The following is an 18128-nucleotide window of genomic DNA, read 5'->3' as shown; positions in this document are numbered from 1 at the left end:
GTGAAAGAGAATTGTGACACTGCACAGGGAAATACAGAAGCATTGGTGAACGCTGCAGAATGGAGTAGTCTGACAATGGATCGGACCATCAATGGGAAATTTGTATTCATAGGAGGGGATTCAATTGTGTGCGCTGGTATCCGGTCATTAGGTCTACATTGTCTAGATAGACAATGTTTGGGTAGACAATGAAAGATAGACAGACAATAGGTCGACGGACTGAAGATCGACAGGGAAAGAAGGTCGACATGGTCATTAGGTCAACACTCATATGGTCGACATGCAAATGGTTGACTCATGTTTTTTTTTTTTTATGGTTAGGCACTTACCGGAGGGTTAGGGTTAGTCACTTACCCCGACGGTTAGGGTTAGGCACTTACTCCGATGGTTAGGGTTAGGCACCAGGAGGGAGGGTTAGGGTTAGGCACTAGGAGGGAGGGTTAGGGTTAGGCACCAAGGGGAGGGTTAGGGTAAAGATTAGGGCTAAAAAAAACACACACAAAAAAAATGTGTCGACCATTTGCATGTCGACCATGAGTGTCGACCTAATGACCATGTCGACTTTGTTACTAGTCGACCTTTAGTGTGTCGACTTCAGTCCCTGTCGACCTATTGCCTGTCTATCTTCCATTGTCTACCCAAACATTGTCTATCTAGGCAATGTAGACCACACCCGTTTGCGCCGGCATTTCTGCTCACCCTTCTGAGGAGGGGCGTCTTAAGAGAGGAGGGGGCCCGTGTGCCCTTCCTGTGCAGGGCCCCATCCTCTCTCCCCAGTGGCCGGTAGTCGGCTGACGCGACTAGCCAGCCACCGGAGCCTTAGTAGACTCCGGGCACTAGAGTGTACCCGGAGTCTACTGCGCATGCGCAGAACACCGTAAAAATGGCCGCGGCGGCCATTTTCCGGTGTCCTGAGCAGCGCTGACACCCGACGCAGGACCACAGACAAGTAAGTTTAAAATAATATGGAGGATGCAGTGTGTGCTGGACCCGGCCGCGCACACACTGCCCCCATTATAGATACGTCACTGATTCTGAGGTTGCAAGCAGAAATGTGCCATAAGTCCTGGTTTTGGACTTTAGATGGGTTTTGCTGCTTTACGTGGCTAAACCCTCTCGGCGCGACATGCACGATAAAGCATGTGCGCCCAAAAACAATTGAATATCGCACACCCAATCTCGCGTCACTTTAGACGGGAGATCATGTGCGATAACACAGTTAAATTCCCCCCAAAGACTCATCTTAATCTTATCAGAAGTGACTTGCAGATAGGAAGTGAGGTTCTACTACAACATACAATGTGACACCCCTTTCCAAACTACAGCCAAAAACTGAATTTACTCAATTTTCTATGTATCACTAACACAATGAGAACTGAAAAGGACATTACGGGAATAGTGGGTGTAGGCGGCAGCAGGGGGTGTAGTTGATGCGGGCAGGGCTGGATTAAGGACTAAATTGGCCTGGGGCTGAAAATGATCAAGGGCAAGTGGAGGGGGTGTGGCCAGTGCCTTGTGGGTGTGACCAGTGTTGTGCGGGTGTGGCCAGTGCCTTGTGGGCGTATACACCCCCTACATTATCAGTCCCAATGTCTCCCAAAATATGAAAAAATAGAAATATAATTTTAATACTTAAGGTTAATGCAGTGGGGCGTTTTGCGCATGCGCAGTAGACTCTGGGCACATTCTAGTTCCCAGAGTCTACTAATGCTCCGGTGGCTGCCGGATGCCGGGAAGAGAGGAGGGGGCCCCGGACGGGTAAGGCACACGGACCCCCTCTTCTCTAAAGACGCCCCTGCCTGCAATGTTAACCACTGTGAAGCCGTGCTGCGAACATACACATGCAAACATATCTGTTTCCTCCTTTTGTCTCATCAGTGTAGGGCAGGTTAGCAAATACTTACCTTAGGACGATCAGGATTTTCACTGCTGCCGGGATGCTGCTGTCGGAATTCGAACCGCCGGCCATGCGTCCGGCGGTAAATCATACCGGTTCCCGCTGTGGCACCCTAGGGTGCTGCGGCCCACAGTTTGGGAACAGTGAACTAAGGGATAGATTTGCTAGCTAACAGTTTTTCAAAGCCACCGAATATAGTGAAGTGCACCTGGGCACCTAACCTATTGGCAGAGTATAGTGGAGTGCACCTGGGCACCTGACCTATTGGCAGAGTATAGTGGAGTGCACTTGGGCACCTAACCTATTGGCTGAGTATAGTGGAGTGCACCTGGGCACCTGACCTATTGGCAGAGCATAGCGGAGTACACCTGGGCACGTGACCTGTAGGCAGAAAATAGTGGAGTGCACCTGGGCACGTGACCTATTGGCAGAGTATAGCGGCGTACACCTGGGCACGTGACCTATTTTCGGAGTATAGTGGAGTCCGCCTGGGCATGTGAACTATTGGCAGAATATAGTGGAGTGCACCTGGGCACCTGACCTATTGGCAGAGCATAGCGGAGTACACCTGGGCACGTGACCTGTAGGCAGAAAATAGTGGAGTGCGCCTGGGCATGTGAACTATTGGCAGAATATAGTGGAGTGCACCCGGGCACCTGACCTATTGGCAGAGCATAGCGGAGTACACCTGGGCACGTGACCTGTAGGCAGAAAATAGTGGAGTGCGCCTGGGCATGTGAACTATTGGCAGAATATAGTGGAGTGCACCTGGGCACGTGACCTATTGGCAGAGTATAGCGGCGTACACCTGGGCACGTGACCTATTTTCAGCGTATAGTGGAGTCCGCCTGGGCATGTGACCTATTGGCAGAGTATAGCGGAGTACACCTGGGCGAGTGACCTATTGGCAGAGTATAGCTGAGTGCATCTGGGCAAGTGACTTATTGGCAGAGTATAGTGGAGTGCGTCTGGCACATGACCTATTGGCAGGGTATAGCTGAGTGCGCCTGGGCACGTGACCTATTGGCAGGGTATAGCTGAGTGCGCCTGGGCATGTGACCTATTGGCATAGCAGCCAATCAGATTCTAGCTATCATTTTCTAGAATGTACTAGATAAAGCAGCTTGATACCAGGCCTGGCTGATTTTGAGTCTACAGTATTCTACCATGTACAGCGAAGATTCTAGTCGTCCCGACTTCAAGAAACTCACATTCAGGTGCCAATCCGAACTCTGGTTTCTGCTGCCCACAGGGAACATGTTGTTGCTACAGACACAGGTGACTGTCTTAAATGCCAATGACCTATTGTCACGTTATTTCATAACTTTTGGTATTGCATAAAGCTCAGTAGGTTTTGGTATAAGCTTATTAATCGGGATCGGATGAAATACCTATGTCCGGCGGTTCAAATCCCGTAACCACAAGCCTGGCACCAGTGTAGATCCCGACTGTGATAAAGGTAAGTACTAACTAACCTAACCCCCTCCTAACCCTCCTTTAGGGGTGCCTAACCCTAGCCTCCCTCCCTAGTGCCTAACCCCCCTCTAAGTGCCTAAACCTAACCCCCCCTTCCACGCTGCCTAAACCTAACCCTCCCGGGGGGTGCCTAACACTAACCCCCCCCCAGGGGTGCCTAAGCCCCCTTTCCCCTAGCCTAACCCTAACCCCTCCCGGGGGGGTTGCCTAACCTTAAGTCCCCCCCGGGAGCCCTTAACCTAACCCCCCCCCCCCCCCCCCGCGGCTGGTATGCCGGGCGTCGGGCTCCCGACATAGGTAAAATGACAGGTGTCGGGATCTCGATGCCTGTCATTAGACCCCTGCCAGGATTAGACAGTCAGGAAGCCGGCATTTCGACCGTCGGCTTCCTGACTGAATACCTATTAATCACCTATTCATGTCTTTAAAGATTAGACTTCTAAAGACAGCTGAAGCCCTCCTCTTCACTGACTTCTCTTTATAGGAAGAGAACTACTCCTTAAGCCCACTTATACCTATATTATTATTAACTGTCATGGTTACAGTAGCCAAATAGGTCATTCTGAGGCATTGGATCTCTACTTCTCCCCCTACCTTACGAGAGTGGAAAGCAGTTCTGATGGAAATCCTCTATCATGAAAGACGTATCTCCCTTATCTTTCTTTAATTGAGCTCTTTACTTTATGTTTTGATCTTGTGAAATGTTTAATATCATCCAAAAGAAAAAAACTAAAGTTGCAGTAACCTGACTTTAATATTGCACATTAATCTACTGCCAATATTTATAATTGTGTAACGTTTATATTCTTACAACATTGTACAGGTTAAGTCTCCCATATCCTAATATTCTGAAATACAGAATATTTTTAGCATGACTGAGATAGTGAAACCTTTGGTTTCTGATGGTTTAATGTACACAAACTTTGTTTAAGCCACAAACATATTAAAAATATAGTATAAAATAACCTTCAGGCTGTGTGTATACAGGGCCGCAACTAGGGGGGGGCTAGAGGTGCACGTGCACCGGGTGCCGGTGTGCAGGGGGTGAAAAAGGGATGACTCACGGTGGCTTGGGGGCTGGAGAGTCAGAAAACGGCCATCCAAAAATGGCCACCGCCAAGGAGGAGACAGATGCTAGAGGTCCTTACTGGACCTCTAGTGTCTGTTAGGCCAGCGCAAGTGCCGGGAGAAGATGCTGAAAGCTGCATCTTCTCCCATGAAACCCCCTGGCAACGAGCATAAATCCCATGGCAACGAGCATGTAACCCCTGGCAATGAGCATGAATCCCCCTGGCAACGAGCATGGAACCCCCTTGCAATGAGCATAAAACCCCTGACAACGAGCAGGTAATTTGAAAGTAATTAGAAGCCTTGCTGTGGGGCATAAAATGGTGTTGGGCAAATATGTAAGTGGCACTTTGGTACTAGGCATTACAGTGTGTGGCATAATGTGTAATGGGCATTATGGTGTGTGGAATAATGTAAGTAACTATACCAGGCACGTTTGACTAGTGCACTCACTGCCTTATGGAGGAGCAAGGACAAAATCCAGGTATGGGAAGGGAGGGGGCGCAAAATTGCTACCTTGCACCGGGTGACAGATATCCTAGTTTCGGCCTTGGTGTAAAGGATGTACACGAACTTCTTTTTAAGCACAAAATTATTGAATATATTGTATAAAATGACCTGCAGGCTGTGTATAAGGTGTATATAACACACAAATGCATTCTGTGTTTAGATTTGGGTCCCATTCCCAAGATATCTCATTATTATTATTATCATTACCAGTTATTTATATAGCGCACACATATTCCGCAGCACTTTACAGAGAATATTTGGCCATTCACATCAGTCCCTGCCCCAGTGGAGCTTACAATCTATGGGCCTGTTTCAGAGCCACTCGTAAGTGGCAGCTCGTTCGCTCCGAGTGATGTTTGCCCAACTGCGCATGCGTACGGATCGTTATACGCATGCGCGGACCAGTCAGTGCGTGCTTAAAGGTCAAAATGGGCGTTTTATGGGTGTGCATATTTAAAACAGCAGCGTCATTGACCACGTCACTGGGTTATTTTATAGCCAGAACTGCTCGCAAAATTGTGGTAGCAAAAACCAACCACAAGAATAGCGAGCAGCTCATACCCTGTTCGATGTACTCGATTAATCTAATAAATAGCGGACATGACGTAGGATGCGAGCGGACAGGGGGCGTAGTTTCCCAAAAAACGACCGCAAGTTTTGTTCGCTCGTTCAGACCTAGAGGCGTGAACAGACCGCAAACAGCGAACGGTTCATTTGAATAGCCACCCCTATTTTCTGGACGAGCGAGCGCAAATAGCGACCGGCTCTGAATCAGGCCCTATATTCCCTATCACATGCGCACACACATACACACTAGGTTTAATTTGTGTTGGGAGCCAATTAACCTACCAGTATATTTTTGGAGTGTGGGAGGAAACCGTAGTACCCGGAGGAAACCCACGCAAGCACAGAGAGAATATACAAACTCCGCACAGTTAGGGCCGTGGTGGGAATTGTAATTGCAACACCACTCCCCCGTTTACAAGCACCTTCCCCAGTTACCACCCACAAACGGCGCTATCTGTCACTCAAACTAGCGACCTGATAGTGGTTTACGAGCTAACAAAAACAGATCGCAAAGACTGGCTTGCGCACACGCACTGCGAATTATACGCATGCACACTGAGCAAAAATCGCCCGGCAGTGAGCGATCGCGCATTAGCGAACGGGTCTGAATCAGGTCCATATTCCAACATACAGAATATTCCGATATCCAAAATACCCCTGGTCCCAAGCATTTTGGATATGGTAGACTCAACCTGTATTATCTTTTGCTGCACAATAAACAGAATTTACGAAAAAAGAAAAATATAGGAAGAGACCCAATACCCACCATCTTGGAAATGGCGCCTCTAATATTTTCCCAAGATGCTGTTCCCTCTGCAGTGTCTTTGTGAAATATAAGTGCAAGTAGGGCTTGCTAGTAGATGCTGGGAGATTAATAGGGGGGGGGGATGTCAACAACTCATTCTGGGTATTTGGACCCTCATTAAAGCGTCCATTAATTTATTACAATTAACACTTGTATACAAACCATTAAGCTAGCTTAATACTAAAAATAATGACGACACCACTGCATTGGTTTAAAGGTCAAAGTTATTTATTTATTAATTGTAATTAATTTTAATTCAATAAGGGTGGCAAAGAAGGACGCTACCAAGAACCAGTTCCTCCCTCTATAACGGCATAACCTGCCCTGTGCAGGACTCACCACCCTTTACTATAGCACAGTATGGACGCTCCGTAAGGAAACACCCGCTGTCCTTCCGCAGGGGTAGGATACACCCGCCGTCTTTCAAAAGGGTAAGTGCCCCACAACGACCACTTTTGCCACATGTGGCCGCTGGCTAGTAGCGCCTTCCCGCCTTCTGACACCGCTTAACATTTCTTAAAGGTTAGTAAGACAAACAAATAGTTTTAAAAGCTTTGGGCGGGTGGGTGGGACTTCCAAACTGAAAAGAGGCTGTACCATATTCAAATGTCACCTTACATAACCCCTTCAAAAGGTATACGCCCCAAACCCCCTGTTAGGCCAATTCTTTTGACCAATCAATACCCAGAACCCCATTAATCTACCTAGCAACAGGTTGCCAACCTTTGACCAATTACAAAAAATTAAGCCACTTATATTGCTTTGCGCTTATCCAGCCCTTAGCTTATTTAAATGCTGAAGGGAGGGGCGTGGCCAGGCCATCATCTTAAGGTTGTGACTGTGTTTTCCCAGCAGACTTGGACACCCAGACAGGTCCTTTGTAACACCCCCTTCCCACACACACCACAAACACCCTCTGGTCGCCCCTCAATGTATGGTTGTGTCAATAATATAACAATAATCTAAAATTTCAGTACCATGTTGCATTTGTTTTGATAAGGCTGAATCCGTATCACCATGATATCATTAACAATGTTTCCCACAAACTGGTAACCTTACTGGGACCAGAGATATTGCTAAAACTCTGCAAATTATAACAAGCTGCAAAACAGATGCTTGAGCCTTGAACAGAAGAAAACCCAGAACCAGATTATATCTATCCAAGCTTATATTCTGGCTGCTTTGGGAGGAAATCAGTTGTTGACATCAGTGGGAAATTTTGGCCAAATAAGGACTGAGATATAACGTTGAAGCATATAAAAAAATGGACATATGGCTGAATGCATTTCATAAACCCCAATGAGTTCTGATTTATTACAGCGATCCAGAAAGAAAATCCTTTCAACCGTTCTGACCTCTGTCTTCTCAAAACAAGTCCTGACACCGGTTGTTACATAATTCTCACCCTACTTGGGTCACACTGATTCGATGGGAAGCTGCATCTGTGGCTCCTTAAAGACCACTACACCTAAAATAAAATGTAAATTATGTAAAAGATCAATTTAAAAATATCCAATATATGTAAAAGATTCCATTCCTTGAAAGAACATAGGTTGCTTGAAATTTCAGGCCTGTAGCCGTGTTTGTCATAAATTAAAGAAACAATAAAGAAACAACGCTCAACCCTTGCAAGTGTGTAAAGGTCCCATACATCAGCAATCTGAAAACCACAACTGAACAATTTGAAGATTTATTGGCCGATCTTAGGATTTCCCAGTCCAGCAATCTGCGCCCATACATTACAGATCTTTTTCAGTGATTTGCAGATCAATCTCAGCAAACACAGATCTGACAATCTTGAAAGGCCCATCATTTTACTAGTAACGGTCTGCTACTCTGCTGATCATCTCCATACAGTAGCAATCTACAGCCCCAATCCATCTGTGACATCCAACATGTTGGACAATCTGATTTAACAATTCCAATCACTTTTTGGTTGCAATCTGCGATCTGTGAAGCCCATACTGTACATTGCAGATTTTTATACACAATCGATTGCAATTTGCAGAATTGCCCCAATCGATTGCTGATGTATTGGGGCCTTTAGATCAATCAATTTTACTAAAGAATATAAATCTGAAATAAATGATAGTGTACACACAATAAAATCAATATAATCAATAAAGCTGCTATAGCTGAAACTGATAACTGCAAATGTATATCAGTGCGACAGTGCAAATTGCACTGTTGATGTTGTAGGTCAGCGGTGATCGCATTTGATCTCTAATAGGGTGATATATATAATCTAGCTTAGTATGGTTGTCCTCACAGCTTGTAATGGTGGTAGTTCAAGTCACTGTAAATGGGGGATGTGATTGAGTAACAGTGTCCCGTCACTCACTGGTGTCCCATTGGCTGTGCTGCATAGAGAGAAATACATTCCCTATGTAACACTGACCTCCCCATTGATTGTGCTGCACAGAGAGAAATACATTCCCTATGTAACACTGACCTCCCCATTGGTTGTGCTGCATAGAGAGAAATACATTCCCTATGTAACACTAATCTCCCCATTGGCTGTGCTGCACAGAGAGAAATTCATTCCCTATGTAACACTAATCTCCCCATTGGCTGTGCTGCACAGAGAGAAATACATTCCCTATGTAACACTAATCTCCCCATTGGCTGTGCTGCACAGAGAGAAATACATTCCCTATGTAACACTAATCTCCCCATTGGTTGTGCTGCACAGAGAGAAATACATTCCCTATGTAACACTAACCTCCTACCTCTGCATGCCCAAAATGTCATCGAGAATAAGCTGGCACTTATCATTGTTTATGGGCATGCCCAATTGCTCAATATTTTTGGCATCTTGTCTGAAGATACGCTGAGGCGAAACTAATTATGTACTATTCACTCCGGAATGGGCAATATTAGGGATTATTGATCCAGATCTAAGAATTACAAAAGCAGGCAAGAAACTTTTGCTAGCGCTTAGTACTGCAGGGAGGAAGACTATCTTGCAAGGATGGATTGCTGCAGATCCCCCTCAAATACCTTCATTTCTAAACAAACTTAGGGCCTGATTCAGACCCACTCGCAAGCGGCTGTCCGCTCGCAAGTGGGTCGATGTTGTGCACTGCGCATGCGCACGACGGCGGGAGCTCCGTCATGCGCATGCGCCAGAGCGTACGGCTCTGAATGAGGGCCTTAATTTTCTATTTAGAATGGATTGGATAGAAATGCTTTTGCTCAGGGATATGAGAGCGGAAAGTTTGTTCATAACCTGGGAGTCTTATGTCAACACCCTACCATTAATAGTAAGACTACAAGTCCACCATAGTCTAAAGGTGCGTACACATGTAACGACGTCGTTATCGTTCAATCGTTCAAAAAATTGTTCAGTTTCTGAGTTATAACAATGAACGAAAATCGTTCAAGCGCGCTCCCGTTTGTAGTTCATTACAGACTGTCCAACCTAACGATTTTCATTAAGGGAAGGAACATCTTTCGTTCATCGTTGTAAAAATCGATCATTACACTTCAAAAAATCGTTCACTTGTCAAGGGAAAATCTGACAGATAATCGTTGGTTACAAATTGGTTACGTGTGTATGCAGCTTTAGAAATTCAACATGGTATTTAACCAGACTTGCAGTGCAGGACCAACCGATCTCATTAGATTAATTAGTGGGGTTAATGGTTGTTCTTTCACCTGGGGTTTCCGTGTCGATACTTTATTTTGGTCTATGGGTTCGCGGCCATGATTACTATTATTTTTATTGTTATTACTACTTATGGTTGTATGTATTCATTTCACAATTCACTGATAATGTGTTTTATTGTTCAGTTTGTTGTAAGACAATGTAATACATTGAACTGAAGATCTATTGTTATGCTTTGACAATGTTTCCTTGAAATGTATTGATGATATTTCAGTGATTGTGACCCATTGTTGAAAAATGTTTCACTGTACTTTAATAAAAAATTTGTATAAAAATAATATATTGCAGACTATGGGGTGCAGAGGTGTCAGCCCAGTCCAGTGATGCAGGGCAGGATATTATACCTCACCTGGGATGGCATAATGTCACACAGCCCTATATGGCTAGTCAGTGGTAGCCATTTGTGGTGATAATTTGGACCACAGCGCTACTCTCTGAGTAATTCTTATTTCATATAACTGATTTCTGGTAACGACTAATGGCTATGGATTTTGACATCTAGTTTGGATGATAATTTGGAACATCACCTTTGGATATCGTCTTCAGATATCATCTTCAATTAACAACCAGTAAGACTATGTAACTCTAATAGAAGCTATGACTAACCTACATGTTATGTCTGATGTGGCTCTGTATGAAGAAGGCCGCGCAAAATTATTACCCATCATGCTACCTTCCAGCGAATTTATTAGAAACATCAAGTATGACCTTCAGCCGCTGCAGCTTCTGTGCTCCCCGCTGCTGAAAGAACAATTTACCTGAGATCATAGACAACATGGCGCCTGAATATCTTATGTACAAAATCTATGTGTTTAATGATGTCCTCTGCCACAAGTGGCTGTCTATGTGGGAGACACACATTATCTTGGATTTTTACTGACACGTATTAGAAGTAGGGGTGTGCACCGGCCACTTTTCGTGTTTTGTGTTTTGGTTTTGGATCTGGATCTTTCTTCGTGTTTTGGATCTGGATTGGTTTTGCCAAAACCACCCTTCCGTGTTTTGGGTTCTGGGTTTTGTGTTTTGGATCTGTATTTTTTTTTAAAAAAGCATAAAAACAGCTAAAATCACAGAATTTGTAGGTTTTTCTGCTCCTATGCTATTATTAACCTCAATAACCTTAATTTCCACTCATTTCCAGTCTATTCTGAACACCTCACACCTCACAATAGTGTTTTTATGTCCAAAACGTTGCACCGAGGTAGCTGGATGACTATGCTAAGCGACACGAGTGGGCGGCACAAACACGTGACCCATCTAGGCGTGAAACTGCAGTGGCAGACAGGATGGCAGTTTGAAAAACTAGGCCCCAAACTGTACATAATGCAAAGAAAAAAAAGAGGTGCAAGATGGAATTGTCCTTGGGCCCTCCCAAACACCCTTATGTTGTATAAACAGGACATGCACACTTTAACAAACCAATCATTTCAGCGCCAGGGTCTGCCACACAACTGTGGCTGAAATGATTGGTTCGTTTGGGCCCCCACAAAACAAGCTGGCAATTAATGTGTCCCTGCACAAACTGGCTCTATGGAGGCAAGATGTCATCCTCATCCTCCTCATCCACCGATTCCTCACCCTCTTCAGTGTGTACATCCTCATCCTCACAAAGTATTAACTCGTCCCCACTTGAATCCACCACCACAGGTCCCTCTGTACCTTCTGGAGGCTGGTCTCCCTGGAAGAGCTGATAATTCATTTTGATGAACATCATCTTCTCCACATTCTGTGGAAGCAACCTCCTACGCCTTTCGCTGACAAGGTTCCCGGCTGCACTAAACACTCTTTCGGAGTACACACTGGAGGGGGGGCAACTCAGGTAAAATAGAGCCAGTTTGTACAGGGGCCTCCAAATTGCCTCTTTTTCCTGCCAGTACAGGTATGGACTGTCTGCCATGCCTACTTGGATGCTGTCACCGATGTAATCCTCCACCATTCTGTCAATGGTGACAGTATCATATGCAGTGACAGTAGACATGTCAGAAATTGTTGCCAGGTCCTTCAGTCCGGACCAGATGTCCAAACTTGGTCCTGCCTGCCCTGCATCACCGCCAGCGGGTTGCTTAGGATACCTAAGTTTTTTCCTGGCAGCCCCAGTTGCAGGAGAAAATGAAGAAGGAGCCGTTGACGTGTCACGTTCCGCTTCAGCTGACAGTGTGTTCACCAGCAGGTCTTTGCACCTCTGCAGGCTTGTGTCGGCCGGAAAGAGAGACACCACATAGGCTTTAAACCTAGGATCGAGCACGGTGGCCAAAACGTAGTGGTCTGATTTCAACAGATTGACCACCCTGGAATCCTGGCAAAGCGAATGAAGGGCTTCATCCACAAGTCCCACATGCCGAGCGGAATCGCTCCGTCTTAGCTCCTCCTTCACTTTCTCCAGCTGCTTCTGCAAAAGCCTGATGAGGGGAATGACCTGACTCAAGCTGGCAGTGTCTGAACTGACTTCACGTGTGGCAAGTTCGAAGGGCTGGAGAACCTTGCACAACACGGAAATCATTCTCCACTGCGCTTGAGTCAGGTGCATACCCCCTCCTTTGCCTATGTCATAGGTGGATGTATAGGCTTGTATGGCCTTTTGCTGCTCCTCCATCCTCTGAAGCATATAGAGGGTTGAGTTCCACCGCATCACAACCTCTTGCTTCAGGTGATGGCGGGGCAGGTTCAAGAGTGTTTGCTGGCGCTCCAGTCTTCGGCACGCAGTCGCTGAATGGCGAAAGTGGCCAGAAATTTTTCGGGCCACCCAAAGCGTCTCCTGCACGCCCCTGTCGCTTTTCAGAAAATTCTGCACCACCAAGTTTATTGTGTGAGCAAAACATGGGACGTGCTGGAATTTGCCCAGATGTAATGCCCGCACAATATTGGTGGCGTTGTCAGATATCACAAATCCCCAGGAGAGTCTAAGTGGGGTAAGCCACTGGGCGATGATTTCCCTCAGTTTCTCTAAGAGGTTGTCGGCGGTGTGCCTCTTACTGAAACCGGTGATACACAGCGTAGCCTGCCTTGTAACGAGCTGGCATTTCTGAGATGCTGCTACTGGTGACGCTGCTGCTGTTGCTGCGTAAGGTGATACATCTACCCAGTGGGCTGTCACAGTCATATAGTCCTTAGTCTGCCCTGTTCCACTTGTCCACATGTCCGTGGTTAAGTGGACATTGTGTACAACGGCATTTTTCAGGACACTGAGGACACTTTTTCTGACGTTTCTGTACAGTCTCGGTATCGCCTGCCTAGTGAAGTGGAATCTAGACGGGATTTGGAACCGGGGACACACTACCTCCATCAATTGTCTAAATCCCACTGCACTAATGGCGGATACCGGACGCACGTCTAACACCAACATAGCAGTCAAGGCCTCAGTTATACGTTTTGCTTCAGGATGACTGCTGTCGTACTTCATCCTCCTCGCTAAGGACTGTTGGAGGGTCAATTGTTTAGTAAAAGTAGTGGTGTTCCTACTTCCTCTCTGGGATGATGAACGACTCCCAGCAGCAGCAACAGCAGCAGCGGCAGCAGTAGGCGTAGCAATGCAGGATCCTCCGGAGGAATCCCGGATAGGAGAGTCAGTCATGCCAGTGACATGGCCTGCAGGACTACTTCCGATCCTAACTAAGGAGGAAATTGACGAGGAGGGAGTTGACGGTGTGGTTTGCAGGCGCTTGGATACAACAGGACAACGGGATTTAGGTGTCCCTGGACTGCTTACGGTCTTAGCCAAAGTTTCTGAACTTGACAGTAACTTTTTATGAACGCGCTGCAGGTGCCGTATAAGGGAGGATGTTCCTAGGTGGTTGACGTCCCTACCCCTACTTATTTCACCTTTACATATGGTACATATGGCAAGACAGTTGTTGTCCGGATTTGGATAGAAATATTGCCAGACCAAAGAGGTGGAATGTTTGGTCTTCTGCCCAGGCATGACCGTGATGGGCTTTTTCATCCCACGGACAACAACTGTCTCCCCCGGAGCCTGATTTAAACAAACCACATCACCATCAGAATCCTCCTCGCCAACTTCCTCCTCAGCGCCAGCTACACCAGTATCCTCATCCTGTTGTACTTCAACAGTGACATCTTCAATTTGCATATCAGCAAGTGGACTGTGGGTGCTCCTTTCAGCACTTGCAGGGGGCGTGCAAATGGTGGAAAGAGCCACCTCTTCACGTCCAGTGCTGGGAAGGTCAGGCATCGCAACCACCACCACACTTGGACTCTCCTTGGGGATTTGTGATATCTTCTTAGAAAGCACAGTTCTTCGCTGTGCTTTTGCCAGCTTAACTCTTTTGATTTTTTTAGTGGGAGGAGGGCTTCCATCGTCATGTGAAGCTGAACCACTAGTCATGAACATACTAGGGATCGACCTTAGCCGTTCCTTGCCACTCCGTGTCGTAAATGGCATATTGGCAAGTTTACGTTTCTCTTCAGCTGATTTAAATGTCTTTTTCAAGGTCATTTTCCTGAACTTTGCCATTTGGGATTGTATGTGCCCTCTACTATGACATTGGGCATCGGCCTTGGCAGACGACGTTGATGGCATGTTATCGTCTATGTCATGACTAGTGGCAGCAGCTTCAGCACTAGGAGGAAGTGGTTCTTGATCTTTCTCTATTTTATTTTTATCGGAGAAAGTTTGGTCCTCCATTTATGTTATATCGATTTGATATATACGTGCGGCTAAACACAGAAAATAATTTTTTTTTGGGTTTGGACTGGAGTGTACTTTGTGGGTTACAGCACCCTTTAACAGTCAAGCCAGCCGGCCCTTTACTTATGACACAGGCGCACGCTTGGCACTACTTTGTTGATGCACGTGCGGCTACTGCGCACACAATTCACAAACACAGAAAATAATTTTTTTTTGGTTTGGACTGGAGTGTACTTTCGGGGGTTACAGCACCCTTTAACGGTCAAGCCAGCCGGCCCTTTACTTATGACACAGGCGCACGCTTGGCACTACTTTGTTGATGCACGTGCGGCTACTGCGCACACAATTCACAAACACAGAAAATAATTTTTTTTTTGGTTTGGACTGGAGTGTACTTTCGGGGGTTACAGCACCCTTAACGGTCAAGCCAGCCGGCCCTTTACTTATGACACAGGCGCACGCTTGGCACTACTTTGTTGATGCACGTGCGGCTACTGCGCACACAATTCACAAACACAGAAAATAATTTTTTTTTGGTTTGGACTGGAGTGTACTTTCGGGGGTTACAGCACCCTTTAACGGTCAAGCCAGCCGGCCCTTTACTTATGACACAGGCGCACGCTTGGCACTACTTTGTTGATGCACGTGCGGCTACTGCGCACACAATTCACAAACACAGAAAATAATTTTTTTTTTGGTTTGGACTGGAGTGTACTTTGGGGGTTACAGCACCCTTTAACGGTCAAGCCAGCCGGCCCTTTACTTATGACACAGGCGCACGCTTGGCACTACTTTGTTGATGCACGTGCGGCTACTGCGCACACAATTCACAAACACAGAAAATAATTTTTTTTTTGGTTTGGACTGGAGTGTACTTTCGGGGGTTACAGCACCCTTAACGGTCAAGCCAGCCGGCCCTTTACTTATGACACAGGCGCACGCTTGGCACTACTTTGTTGATGCACGTGCGGCTACTGCGCACACAATTCACAAACACAGAAAATAATTTTTTTTTTGGTTTGGACTGGAGTGTACTTTCGGGGGTTACAGCACCCTTAACGGTCAAGCCAGCCGGCCCTTTACTTATGACACAGGCGCACGCTTGGCACTACTTTGTTGATGCACGTGCGGCTACTGCGCACACAATTCACAAACACAGAAAATATATTATATTTTTAGCACTTGGGGGGAGCACCCCTGATGGACAGAGCACCCCCTGGACAACACTACAGCACCTCTTTAGGACTGGGACACTGCACAGGACTTTGGAGTGGACACAGCCCCTATGGAGAACTGACTGCACAACACAGTCCAGCCAGCCCCTATGGACTTTGAAGTAGTGGACACAGCCCCTATTAACAACAGCAGCACAGCACAACACAGCCAGCCCCTATGGACTTTGAAGTAGTGGACAACAGCAGCACTACACTACACTACACTACACAGCCCTAACTCCCACCCTCCCTCTTCACTGTCCACAGCCGAGTGAGAAAATGGCGCCGACGTGGGTACCTTATATAGGATCCAAAACCCGCGAGACTCGGAAGGCGGGAAGATGACGTTTTGCCTCGATTTCAGAATCCGAGTCAGGCGGGAAAAGTCGAGCCTGACTCGGATCGGACTCGGATCGGGGGGGCTCGGGGGGGTTCGGATTTCAGAAATCCGAACCCGCTCACCCCTAATTAGAAGTGAGGAAAGATGCTGCCACCTTGTTTGCTGAGCATACTATACCTCTCATACTACATCTAATGGTGGAGGCAGAGCAGGCTGAGCATACTATACCTCTCGTGCTACATCTAATGGTGGAGGCAGAGCAGGCTGAGCATACTATACCTCTCATACTACATCTAATGGTGGAGGCAGAGCAGGCTGAGCATACTATACCTCTCGTGCTACATCTAATGGTGGACGCAGAGCAGGCTGAGCATACTATACCTCTCATACTACATCTAATGGTGGAGTCAGAGCAGGCTGAGAGTGACTCCCCATGGCTTGTGGGATGTAAAGTCCTCTTCCTGTTAGCCAGTCACTATACGGAGATTATCTTCTGGTAGCTGCATAACTGCATACAGGCCTCCTCGGGCTCGGCTCCACTTCCAGCTCTCACCACCCTGGCTGCTGTTATGTCATACACAAGTGTGCTGCTCCCTTACTTTGGATATATGCTTCCTACAATATATTCCCTGATGGAAACTTCATCTGATTCCCAGACCCAGAGAATTTTGTCTATGGTGATTCATAATACAGCTCTGACCATGGGACGTACTAATTTGCAAGAGCCCAGAACAAAGCAATATTTCACCAAAGCCTGTTTACTGCTCAACAACTGGTAAATGCAGAACAGTGATAACGCAGAGATTGAAGATATAATAGCAACCACCATAACACAAGTAGAGGCTTTACTGGCTGAGCCATCTATGGGGAGCGCAGACCAAGAATGCGCCAGAACACCACTAATTCCTTTTGGCTTTGGCAAAAAATATCAACCAGCTGCACCTGGCATGGTGTCCAACAGATCTGCTCTGCTGGCGACTTTGCCTACAGCCTATTTCAGACCAGGCAATGGCAGGAAATTTTTCGCCACCTGATGCCATTATGCAAATCATGTAACATGCTCGCCAAAACTACCATCGTCGGTATTTGCGCAGCCCTGATTGCACATCTGAGCTATGTCACTGGCTGCTTGTATGACAGTGTCATTATGGAGATATGAGGCATGCTGGATAACACCAATTACGACATTTGCATCAACGTACTGGAATGCATCTCCAATTCCGTCAGGGGATCCCCAGTGCAGGCCCTGAAATACCGGGAAGTCTTTATAGCATCTATTCTACAAAAAATGAATAAGCGAAGCCTGAAACTGCTCCCCGCGCTGCTAAGAACACTAGTGGTGGTAATACAGATGAAACATCATAAAACGCGTTGGGTGTATAAAGAACTCCTCCATCACATCACAAAATATATGGACTATAACAACCGTGACATCCAGCTGTATATAACAATATTATTTGGGGAGCTAGTAGACAGATACAGTGTGTTCCCAAGGAGCCCCATCAAGAGGATAATTAAACAGTTCAGCCGATTAGTAATGATCAAACTGCAGAGCCAGCATATGGAGATTGTGTCCTCTGTGGTCATCTGTTTAAACCGATGCCTTCCTCACCTGGGCTGCAGAGACATGGAGCTGGAAGAGGGCACTGAGTGGCAGGACAGGCATTACACACAGGCTATTTACCGTAACCTGGCAAAAAACATTCTCTGAAGCTTATGCTGGTAGGAGCAGTAGACCATCTGATCATATCTACGGATATATGGGGAACATTGAGGCACATTAATGCTATCATTGGGTATGTACCCTACGAAGAGCTAAACACAGTTGACTACAGAGACATGTGGTGTGGTCTAGAGAGAGCACGTAGCTCATACTGTCCAGAAATGCTGGAGGCCGCCAGGAGGGCATCACAAGATCTGGGAAGGAAGTGGAAGTGCC

Source organism: Taudactylus pleione, unplaced genomic scaffold (genome assembly GCF_031769625.1).
Source record: "Taudactylus pleione unplaced genomic scaffold, aTauple2 ptg000212l, whole genome shotgun sequence".
NCBI lineage: Eukaryota > Metazoa > Chordata > Amphibia > Anura > Myobatrachidae > Taudactylus > Taudactylus pleione.
Note: the sequence above shows the minus strand (reverse complement) of the source record.